Below are 13,001 nucleotides of genomic sequence, written 5' to 3' on the forward strand. Positions count from 1 at the left end.
CACACCTTAAACCAGCTTATATTTCAGCTCTTTCCTGGACTCGAACTCAAGTTCTGTCGAAGGGTCATGAGGACTTGAAACGTCAACTCTTTTCTTCTCCGCCGATGCTGCCAGACCTGCTGAGTTTTTCCAGGTAATTCTGTTTTTGTCTAGGATAGTGTATTAGTCCAGTGAATATAACCAATCTGGAAACAATTCCCTAAAATCTGAGAAGTGGAAGAATTCAACAGCAAACTTAACAGGAAAGGATTACCTCCACGTGTACTATAAATTCTAACAAAAATGATTTTAAATTAATGAGTGGGATTTTGCGGTAGCGTTACACCTGCACTTGCTCATAAACTTTTTATAGGCTTTTACATCGCAACTTTCTTTCGAGCAACAATCCAAAATGTGCATCTTACAGAGCATCTGGGAACGATGTACAGGGCAGGCAACTGTGTATGCCCTTAACCAATCTGATTGAAGAACCTTTAATCAGCAGCGCAAAGTCTGAACTCAGAACTGTCAGTCAGAACATTGATTTCATTGTTTCATTTAAACTTTTAAACTTTTAAGATCTTTGACAATAATTAAAATCTGAAGGACTGTGACTCCACACTTCTAAAAGTTGATTTTCAGTGCCAGTCATGTTATTTGCAGTAATTAAGCTTTATCACACTATTAAAGTATACTCACACTGGAATGGACAAGCCCTAACCTTTTCTGGCACATAGGTTAGAATTTTCCCTCCATTGGGGGGTTGTGTGGGGGCAGGTGCGGACGGGCATGGACCTGATTGCCGCCCCCATTCAGGTTTGCGCCGCCATTTTATGTGGGCAGGCCAATTAAGGCTCACCCAGTGTGACGTGCACCCGGAAACACTGTGTGGGGATGGTTCCCTGAGTTGCGAGTGCGCTCTTTCACGCATGCACGCAAAAGAGCGCAGAAATCCCCCTGAGGCACAGAAGCACCTCAGGGAGATTAGTTTTAAGTTTAAACAGTTTAATAAAGTGTTGGAAATTTTTTTATGACGTGCCCCCTCATGTGAAACTGTCACATGAGCTGGAACGGGTGCATTAATTTCAATAAAAACTTTTGAGAAAATTTAAAATCATTCATGAAACCTCATCCCGCCCCTGGATGAGGTTCAATGAAAAAATGCGAAGGCCGCCTGGGCTCTTTGCCTGTCCGCCAACCTTAAGGTTGGGCGTGCACCTCCGTTAATTATTTTAATTGATAGTTAAATGGCCTTTGATGGTGCGGCTGGTGCGCAACTGACTTTGCTGCGCACCCGCCAAACTGAAAATCTAAATGACGAGCGGTGACATCGGGATACACGCCTGACATAATCCTGCGTCATTTTATGTCTCAGTGAGTGGGCCCCACCCCCGCTCGGACAGGGGAGGAGAAAGAAGCTGAAACCCCCAATTCTCTTCATTTCTGTCTGTAACTTGGTGTTTTTTCTGAGCCCCTTTTTGCATGTGGTAAATTTAAAGAAACAGCCGCAGACATTCATGGGTTTAAAAATAAAGATTATTTATCGCTCAGAAGTCTAAACACTGTGGCAGAATTTTATGTCCCCCAACATGGCAGGGGTGGGGCCATAAAATGCGGCAAGGCATTCAAGAATCCATTGACTTCGGCAGGACCATAAAATCTCGTGGTGTAAAGTTCCGTCTTATGTCAGTCACACATCACGCACTCAAGAAAGATACAATTAAAGAAATTAGGGCAATTCCACAAGTGTTAAACCAAAAGAATCATTGATAGTTCATGTGTTTGGTACATTGTAGGAAAATCAGTCTTTTTAAGCTCAATGATGAATTAAGTTTCTTTCAGCCTTTGAATTGTAGTTTAGCTGGAATCAAAAAGCTGAAGTCAGAAATTGGGATTGTTGCAAGGTTTCCTTGAAGAGATGGATTTTTCAGCAGGTCTCCAAGTTGGTTACTTGGTTTTCCTATGAGGGGGTCAAGCTTCTTTACTGGTAGACTTGAAAAAGAAATGGGCTGGGAAACTTTAAATTAGTGTAGTCTCCTGACTTTTAACCACAGGGATAGTGCTGTCCACCTGCTGTTGTATCTGCAGTTGTTGCTCAAAGACTACCCAGATCTTTTCTGAGTCTTTAGATAAAACTCATTCTCTCAAGCCGGTTTTGATCAAAACTGGCATCGTCCAAGCATAATTGTTTGGAAGTCCGAAGACATCGCTACACAATAGGAAATAGATGGTGGTCTTTCACACTTATCTGGTGGACAACTGGTCTCTTCAACTTTCCTCTGTTGAATTGCAAATATGGAAGTATAGAGTCCAGGAGTCTATTAACTCTGTGTTTTGAGTAAGCTTTGAACAATAGGAGGCATAAATTTTACAGAGGGATGGTGTCTGGATATGTCCATTCCAAGGGGAGGCCCACCCCCACCCAGGGTGATTTAATAAGACCATTCTGGGAGCTTGAGAAAGTTTGTTGAATAAGCAAAAGTAATCTGGCCTCTTGGCAGCCACCATAGCAGTTCACCAGCACCCAATTTAAATATAAAACTGTTCCAAAATCTTCTATATGAACACAAAATCCATATTTAAAGTTTTGAGTACGACATGTCTTCTCTGGGCATAACTATATATATAATATATATATCAGGTTAGCTACTGCAACTTATTGCTGTTCCATATAGTTCAAAGTTGAGTGTCTTGGCGGGTTATCATTATTGTGCAGTGACATGTCCCTAAGACATGAAAGAAATGATAAACTATGTAAATCAAACTTTATTCTTTTTTGCTTATTTAAGATGAACTTTGCTGAACCAAAAGTTGGCTGCCACCAGTCATCTGATGTTTGGAATTGTAAGTTGACCACTAAGGTATTATATGGATTGCAATGGAGATGTGCCTTGATACATTGCTCATGGATTCTCACACTTGGGGCTGTCAAGGTCCATTTCAAAAAGGAACTACGAAAGGAATTGGACGTAATTTGCATCTTTATAAGCTTATCTCCCTGAGTCTGAGGATCAACTAAGACAATAGCTACCCAGAACAGGGTCATCAAAATGGATATTGACTCTTTCAGGCATTATAAGCCACAAAACAAAAGCAAGATCCAGACATCAGATAATATCCATTTATGAAATAATTGTGGACAAAGGAGGTCACGCGATATGAGTGACCTTTCTGAAATCTCTATATGCATTTGAGAACTCAGAAGCAGGGCAGTATGCTGATTTAACACTAACCTGCAAAAATCCAACAGCAGGACTCCAGATTGACCAAGCAGCCTGCAGCAACCCTCCTTGAAGCCTGTTTATTTGGAATCTGCTGGCCACTGCCTGCCAAGCAGACCAAGAGCAGAATTTTCCCTCCTGGGACTAGGTCCTGTGACAGGGATGGAGAGTGTTTTTCACCATGGTGGCCACTGGAAATTTGCACCCTATCATGTGACCCTGGCCTCATTAAATTTGCATTGGGGGGGTTGCAACGTATTGCATGGCAGAGCGGGCTGAATGGCTCACGCCTTGCCATCATGTCCAGGCGCCATTTTTAAAAGGTACCCTGACACCACTCATCCACCATTGAAGGAAGAAAGTGGACCTCCAGGAACACTCTGAAGACGGAAGATGGACCTCCTCAAAGACACTGAAGTTGGACAGTTCACCCTATAGATGCTAACCCCCACCCCCCACCCCCACTGCTGCGTGTTCCAGGCTCCACAGTCACTGGAGGCCTCCATCTTGAACTCCAGAGGCCGCCCCAGGCCTTCTTCAGGTAAGAGCCAGTATGTACACACCATATTGGCCCAGAGATCTGGAGCAGCATGATTTCCCCCTGGTAGCACAGACAATCAGGCTGGGGGGGCCATTAGGGGAGTGTAGGGGGATGATTCCAGTTGGGCTATCATCAGTCTCTGCCGGAAATCATGGTCTTCTGTGGCAGACAGGAGCGGAAGATCCCGTTGTCATTTTATGCCGGCAGGAAATCAACTTCCAGCTCCTACTGCATTGCGTATACCCACCACCCCCCCACCACAACCCCGCACCAACCCCCCACACCACCCCCCCCCCCCACCCCGGCCCACCACCAAACCCACCAAAGCAGGGCCTTGAAAATTCCACCAAGTCTCTAAGTATCAACCTTATCTCACTGCGTCACCATCATCATTAAAGGAAATGTACACTTCTGCCTTCAGCCAGAAGCCCACCTGAACTAGAAGCTCTCCCTGAGGGAACCCCTTCCGGATTTGGACTTTCTGGACTCTGGCAATCACATGAACTGATGTCCATTTCTGTGGCTCTTTTTACTGTTGAGTTATTCATAGTTATGAAACCCCTTTTTCCTATCCCCTGACAGTAGACTTGTGTGTGTGTGTGAAGTTGTGATCGTCCCCTCACCCAGGGTTGAATATGTGAATAAACTAAACTTCTAATTTAATTCTAAGAGCAGAATCCTCAGTTTAGCATGTGGGGGTGGGCCCCACATGCCGACAGTTAAAATGACACGCGGTGAAGTCACCACGTGTCATTCTGATCTTCCATTTGGCAGGCACGCAACGGACTGAACCTGAAATGGAATGGGCTTGGAGATCTTCCAATGTTACAGCCTTCAGATCTCTCTCAGGCACAGATGTTGCTGGCTTTTCTGTGCCTCTCTTTCTCGGCAGATAGAAGGTCTTATTTAAAGATTCAAAGGGACAAATATGGCTGCTCCAACAAGTGACTCCTCACAATTGTGGGTTCTTTGCCAAATATGGTGGTGAGATTGATGGACCACATCTGCTTTATTGCTTCTGGATTACTGTACCATTGATTTAAGACACATTGATGGGTTAAAACATTTACTTTCTTTTCTTTCAAAAAGACCCATTGAATTCAGGAAGGCCTTCTGATGGTCTATCCGGGAATGTGTAATTAACACCTTTTGCCCTCGTGAGACACTGAGTCATTTCTTGGGATTAGTTCTTGGAATGCATGGGCCAGGTCACATCTTGGGGTACGTTGTCCATTTTAAGTCAATTCAACACTTCTTTTTTATTCTTACTGTGAAATTTCCCATTTTGGCAGAAAGGATAAAAAAGAAGCATATTATCTAAATGGTGAGAGACTGCAGAGCTCTGAGATTCAGAGGAATCTGGATGTCCTTGTGCACAAATCACAAAAGACTAGTCTGCAGGTACAGCAAGTAATTAGGAAAGCTAATAGAATGCTATCATTTATTGTGAGGGGAATTAGTTACAAAACTAGGGAGATTATACTTCAGTTGTACAAGGCACTGGTGAGACCACATCTGGATTATTGTGTACAGTACTGGCCTCCTTATTTAAGAAAAGATGTAAGTGCGTTGGAAGCAGTTCAGAGAAGGTTTGCTAAACTAATGTCAGGAATGGGTGGGTTGTCTTATGAGGAAAGGTTTGACTCCACTGGAGTTTAGAAGAGTAAGAGGTGACTTGATTAAAACCTTTAAGATCCTGAGGGGTCTTGACAGGGTGGACATGGAGAGGATGTTTCCTTTTGTGGGAGAATTTGGAACTAGGGGGTCATTGTTTAAAAATAAGGGGTCACTCATTTAAGACAGAGATAAGGAGAATTTTTTTCTCTCAGAGGGTCTTTGGAACTCTCTTCTTCAAAAGGCGATGGAAACAGGGTCTTTGAATATTTTGAGGGCAGAGCTAGATAGAACCTTGTTTAACAAAGGGGTGAAATCTTATGGAATGGTGGAGTAGGCGTGAGGGGCCAAGTGGCCTACTCCTGCTCCTAATTCGGGGGTTTGTAAGTTTGTATATTCGTATGAAGAAGGATATCTGGTAAATCTTTTCTGCACCCTCTGGAAGTGTGGTTTCCAGAATTGGAGACATTACTCCCAGTTGTAGCTGTTTTATAAAAGTTCATCATAACATCTTAACTTTTCTACTCTGTGGCTCTATTTAAAAATCTCAGTGTCTGTTACACTTTTTTAACTGTTTTCTCAACTGTCCTGCTACCTTCAACGATATATGCACCTATAACCCCAGGGATTCCTGTCCCTGCACCCACCTTAGAATTGCTTAGTTTAGTTTAGTTTATATTGTCTTTAGTTTATATTGTCTCTTTCTTCTCTTCCTGCCATAATGTATTGCTTCACACTTGGCTGCGTTAAAGTTTCATGCCATATAGCTGCATTCCACCAGCCTGTTTATGCTCTCCTGAAATCTATCAGCATCCTCCTTGCAGCTCATCACATTTCCAAGTTTTGTGTCATCGGCAAAATTAAATATTGTGCCCTGTGCACTCAAGTCGAAGTTATTAAATATGACATGAAAAGCAGTAGTCCTAGTACCGACCCTTAGGTAATCCCATTGTATACCTTCCTCCATAGCAGAAAACAACCTTTCACCAGCACTCTCTTTTCCCTGTCTTTTAACCAATTTCATATTACTGTTACCCTCCCTGTTATTTCTACTGTACACACCGGCCCATTAAGTCCAGGGTCACGGCATATCTCTTTTTATTTTCTTAACCAAACTGAATGGTATCACAATTTGGTAGGCAACATTGGATCTATAACAGGAAAAATAATCTTGCTGCCATTACAGTTAATTCTTGTTAACTGAATAATTTGTTTTAGATCAGAGTTTTATTATTTGTCAAGAGATCACAGTAATTTTAATATTAATTTTCTAGTGCTGAATTTATTGCACGCTTTTAATTATGATGGAATCATGCCCAGGATTGAAAACTCTTTCATATTTTATAATTTTGATTGGCTGTAGTTTAATAGAAATGACATAAATCATGCCATAAGTGAACGCACTGCAAGGTCAGACTGCAAACATTATTAACAGGGTAACAACTGTAAAAAAAATCAAACTTTGTTTACTTAACATGTGTACACAGCTACAATTATTCAGTTAACATGACTGAATATTTGCAGTTAGTATATTAAAAATATTTACATCTCTCAAATATGCTCAGAGATTTTTAACTCTTCTAATGTCCTGTTGGATCTGGAACTTGGACAAAATGTCACTTGCTGATGCCAGGAAGCAGCTCTTACATGGTTGAACAAGGGCTAACACTATTTATCAGTCTAGATGCCAAATTCACAAATCAAAAGGACTAAAATTGGATGGATTGCCCAATATTTTGGACATGAGGGATCATGATTTGCGACTTGCATATATCGATTCCAAATGAGGCGGGCAGGATGTAAAATTGATACACTGAATTCTCATGACTGTCACATGGCTCTGAAGCAGATCCCTCTCTGTCATGCTACTGATGCCCTTCACACACCACAGGGGCCGAGCAGCATTCTGAAATTACCATATTCTCCAGGCAGCCTCCCCCTTTTAAAGGCACAGTGCCTATCAAAGGGCAGCTGCATTCTGCGGGATGATCACCTTGGAACACTTAGGGTCCAGGAAGATGTCACACCGTGCCAGGTAAAGGGCTTGCTACTGCAGTGATACCTGGAGGCGTTGGTCAGGCAAGAGGAAGCCACGGGGAATCCTATCTTTTCATCAGGGGGCAGGAGGTCCTTCACACAGGCAGGAAACCCAAGGACTAGTAGAGAACCAGTATCCCTGCTTCTCTCAATGTCCTCAAGGAGATGGTCCTGTGACTCATTGGAACTAATGCCACAGAACCAGTAGGACCCAGTGGTGTAGAGCTATCAAGGAAGATGATAAGTTGCTGATTCTCCACTGACTCCTCATCCTCATCCGGAACGGTGGCATGAACTTGAAACAGCAGTGGGGTGGCTGTGGAATTCTTGCTTTCCTCCCCACCCACGTTCTCTCATCCCTACCCTCCTCTTAAGCCTTTCTGCTTTCAGGCAGTCAAGAACAGATGGTTGCTCAGCCTTCAAAAATCCATGAGAAAGAGGAAGATCGAACTCACAAAAGTGAAGAGATCTTACATTCACAGACACCAGCTCAGATATCAGCACTGCATGAATCTTAGAGGCTAGTGTAGGACCAGGGTCACCGTGAGATGATTCACTGAGCATGAGCGAGCTGCAGTCAGGCTGGGGCACAGGTCAACTTGTGTGTGAATTCCCCAGAGAGCAAGGTCACAGACAGGTTCTGCTGCAGGAGACTCAGATAAGGACCTTGTTGGGGCGGACTACAGGAAAGTGCTGATGACAATACACACTGAGATGCTTGGTGCATTGGCAGGTCAGCCAGACAGTGTTCAGTCACTCGCTAGGATCTTGGAAAAGTCCAGCCCCAATGTGGTACAGAGGCATCATGCAGAACTTGAAGCCTGTCCTTTTCACTGTGGAAGTGATGGGCAATTTCATGGCAACACTTTCAGGCTAATCCATGATGCAGCATCTGCTGGATAGTGTCTCAGCTAAAACTACAGCAAAGGAGGAGGCTGCCTGAGGTCTCAGTGCTGAAGTTCAAATGGAAGCTATAAGATTCCTAGCAGTGTTCAATGGGGCATCTCACACAGCAGGCCAACAATGTGTCCTCCAGTCGATTACTAAGATTGCTGAGCTGTTGTCCCATTGGAGTGCCAGTAGTACCATGGAGCATGAATCTGCTGCCCAGTCTCATAATGATAGCATTCATCCTTCCACAACAGCTACTCTGCCATTTCCCTTGTTGTTGCCTCTCAGCCAGCCAGCCCAGATAGCTGCACCCATGCTGAGCAGCCTGGCGAATCCACATACCCTTTCATCCTGGTGTTCCCTCCTCAAGGAGGAGAGGATGAGACCACTCCCCGCCGCCCCCCCCCCCCACCTCATGCACCATGTATCTAAGACCTCTGTGATGCATCTATGGATGATGTTTCTTCCTTTCTATATCCTGCTCATGTTGCAGAGCAAGCAATGCTTTGACAACTGCCCCCATGCCTAATATAAGAGACTGGTCTTTCTTCTCTTCCTGTATGCAATAAAAATTTCTAACTTGCTCCAGCAACTCACCGCAGTGCTTTCATTAACTTTGTCTCTGTGCAAATAAGACAAAAACATTTCACCTGCAACTTGTTGAGTGGTCCTTTAAATAGACCCAGGACTGGGCCTTACTTTGCATCATTACACCTGTTGTTTTAGGAGTGATTAACAAAAAGATGCTGCTCGCAATGAGTTGATAAGGTTTGCATCAATGGGCATTGCATCAGCCCATTGGGGTCACTGACATCATCGAAGCATCCAGTCAAGGTCTTTGAACCCACCAGTGAACTCTCCAGTAAGTCCTAGGGAGACTGGTGACTGACAAGCTTTGTGATCATCAGTGCAAATCGATGAATCTCTTAGGTATGGTACTGTAATGGTTTCATCCCATCAAACTCGGCTGGAAGTAAAGGCAGGGGTATGCTAACGTACTATCTCCACCCCCAAGATATTGAGCATAGAAATAATGAAGTGAAAACAAATTTGCTAAAATATAAACCTACAAATAACTTCGAGCATATTGAGGCTGAATTAAGAATAAGTGTACTGAATGGTAGGGGAGTCTAAAATAGTAAACTTGGCAGGGGGTTTGGACAGACATACATTAGGGCAGCTGGAAAAGAGATTACAAAGAATTACTGATGTGAAGAATTAACAGAAAACAAGAAAAACAGTAGTGAGGAGTAAGAATGCGTAGGGATTGCAGTGCTTATATGTGATCATGTGATACATATTACAAATAAATTCAGGAAACTAGTGACACTAATACGATTGGAGGGATGTGATACCATAACCTTAACAGAAAGTTAAATATTCCTGGCTCCAATATTTTCTGGAGAGATAAAGAAAAAAAAGGTGAGGGCAGTGAATTTGTCAATGAACGAACTTCTATCTATATAGCACCATTCATATTGTTAGCACTTTATAGCCAATCAAAAACTTTTGAGGTGCAGTCACTGTTATGATGTAGGTAAATACAACAGCCAATCGGAGCATAGCAATTTTCTACAACAGCAATGAGATAAATGAGCAGATAACCTGTTTTAGTCCACACTGCCATTTTATGTGGGCGGGCCAATTAAGGCCAATTCCCTGAGTCCGGGCCTGTGCTCATTCACACATACCCACGCAAGAGCACAGAAATCTCCCTGAGGCACAGAGGTGCCTCAGGGAGATCAGTTTGACGTTTAAAGCCTGAATAAAGCATTTAAAAACTTTCAAAACATGTCCCCTCATGTGACATTGTCACATGAGCTGGGACATGTCAAAGAATATTTTTAATAATTTTTATTAAATTTTAAAACTTTTCATGAAAACTCATCCCGCCTGTGGATAAGATTTCATGAAAAATGTGAAGGCCGCCTGGGCTCTTCACCTGCCCGCCAGCCTTAAGGTTGGTTGGGCAGCTCATTTAATTGCTTTAATTAGTTTTTAACAGGCCTTAACAGGCCTTTGACAGTTCAGTGGGTGTGCAGCTGACCCGGCTGCATACCCGCCGAACTGGAAATCTAAATGACGCGTGGTGACATCAAGACACCACCCCAAAATCACCACGCATCATTTTACATGTCGGCAACTGGGCCCCACCCCCACTCGCCGATTGGAGAATTCAGCCCCCTGTTTTCTTTGATTAGTGGCATGGATCTTTTAGTTCACTTGATCATAAATTAAAATTGGCAGGACGAACATAATTTTATTTATTTTTTGTATTTGCATACTTACTCTACTCCAAGTAGGGAATTCAGGTCTACTAAACTACTTGTCATTCAGTCCTGTTATATAAAGTTCCTTATCCAAGCACAACACTTGCATGAAAAGTCATGATCCAGACATAAAATGTTGCCTACTTATCCAATTTTTTGAAGTTCTGGACACTAAGTACAGTCAATCCGCTGCCAAATGTCATCCAAAGGCAGCAGCACACTTCAGAAACCTAATCACATTTGCGCAAAATATATGCCCCTGTTCAGTGCTTTTCTGTTTTCGTTTTTGATTGAATTGCAAAGTGAATATTTTAATGGGCTGTGGCACAACGATTTGCCAAAATGCCCTATTTATCCACAGTTTATAGAAATCCAGGTTTAAGCAAAATCCTGATTCAAGCATAACATTTCTTGGCAATGTTGTGATTATCAGAAATCAACTGAACACACATCAGTATCCTGTGACAGTTTCAGTCAGTAAGAAGGTTAAAATTCATAACAAATTGACCAATTCTCTAATTGCAATTTAATTAGAAAAAATGGATCTCATTTTGAAACATTTTTCCCTCGGTGCTAGTGCTGTAATTCCTTCCTTAACAATTCTTAGTCTTTACAAAAAGTGCTCCGGATTATTTCAATTGCTGATCTTACTCTGCGGAGATCCATTTATCTCAAAAAATGCATATTTTTGCTCTTTAATGATAAGAGTAATGTCTTTTTCACACACCTTGCCCTGAGTTGTTTAACTGATAATTCTTGAAGCAAATTTTCATCTCTTTCTGAAACACCCAATAATACTCGTCCTGTTCTTGGGCTAACTTTAAATTAACTACTAAATGAGACTAGTATACCAGAAATGCTCTAGACATTTGGAAAATCTGATTTCCTGCAGGCTATTAGACTAGTTGCCATGCCTAGCATTACAATTGTACTTCCAGGAAACGCAGTCAGCAGTTAATTATCTTTTGGAGGACGTCATTCCCCGAGTGATTCATCAGTAAGTTTCAGAAGTCCACTTCTTTGGCAGGTGAAAGATTATCGTTAAGATAAATAGGAAAAGCTCCGTTACCAGGAAAAGTAAAGAGATCTGCTGCCCAGTATGGTGGGATTTATACAAAGTTCAAACTCAAGCCTCAATTCGTCCTCATTCAACATGATGATATGGCTAACTGTAAGAATGTGAGAAATGATGGAGCAATAAAAGATCTGTCCAGCTTTCTGCCCATAAGAACAAGAATATGTACTTTAGTCCAGTTGGCAAGCTGTACCATTTTGTTAGACAGGTCATGTGAACGTACGAACGTATGAACAAGGAGCAGGAGTAGGCCATTCAGCCCCTCGTGCCTGCTCTGTCATTCAATGAGATCATGGCTGATCTGATAGCAACCTGAAATCTGCATCCCACTTACCCCGGCTAACCTATCATCCCCTTGCTTACCAAGAAGCTATCCACCTCTGCCTTAAAAATATTTGAAGACTCTGCTTCCACTGCCTTTACAGGAAGAAAGTTCCAAAGACTCGCCACCTTCTGAGTGAAAAAGATTTACCTCGTCTCTTTTAAATGGACAACCCCTTATTTTTAAACATTGGCCCCTAGTTCTAGAGTCCTCCACAAGAGGAAATATCGTCTCCACATTCACCCTGTCAAGACCCCTCAGGAGCTTATATGTTACAATCAAAGCCGCCTCTTACTCTTCTAGACTCCAGGTCATCTCTCTTTTTGCTCATCCTAATCCCTGCTCTTTCTTCATGTCGCTTAATGCCTTCTTCCCAAATAAGTATTTCCCTTTAATCATCTTAATTGATTCCAGATAGATTTAGAATGCAATGCATTTCATATTCTCACAACCTTCATGTGAAGAAGTTTTACCTAGATTCACTTATAACAGTTTTATGTCCCCTTCTTTAATAGAGCAAAGTGTCATTTTTTGTAACTACCCCATGCTCAGATCTTAGTCTTCTTTTCTGAAAGGAATACAATAGGCTGGATTTTGCTTGCCTCTGCCTGGTGTGTTTTCGACAGAGGGTCATGTAAAATGGATCGGGCAATCAGCCCACCCCCTGAGCTCAGCCCCATAATACACCAGGTGGCCAAAATTGGAAGCCATCCTGCCATATGTAAACAAATAATTAAGGGTCAATTAGGCTTGTTAGTGATTGATCCCCCCCCACCCCCTCTCGTGGACCCCTAAGAACCCTCCCGCCCCCTCCGCTAAAACCTTACTTACCTTTTTTGGGGCAGCCATATTTCTCTTCGGCTTTCCTCCTGCAGTCCTGGCAGCATGCACTACTGGGTCCTGGTGCTACCGGGAGTGCTGCAAGATGCCAGCCAATCAGATTAGTCAGCAGCTCCTGAGGGTGGGACTTCCTCCCGAGTGAGAGGCATAAGTTCCACCGTTAGCCAACTTAGCAGACCCCCTGCAACCCACCCACATTGCATTATCGCTG

The sequence above is a fragment of the Carcharodon carcharias genome, chromosome 7 (genome assembly GCF_017639515.1).
Source record: "Carcharodon carcharias isolate sCarCar2 chromosome 7, sCarCar2.pri, whole genome shotgun sequence".
Lineage (NCBI taxonomy): Eukaryota > Metazoa > Chordata > Chondrichthyes > Lamniformes > Lamnidae > Carcharodon > Carcharodon carcharias.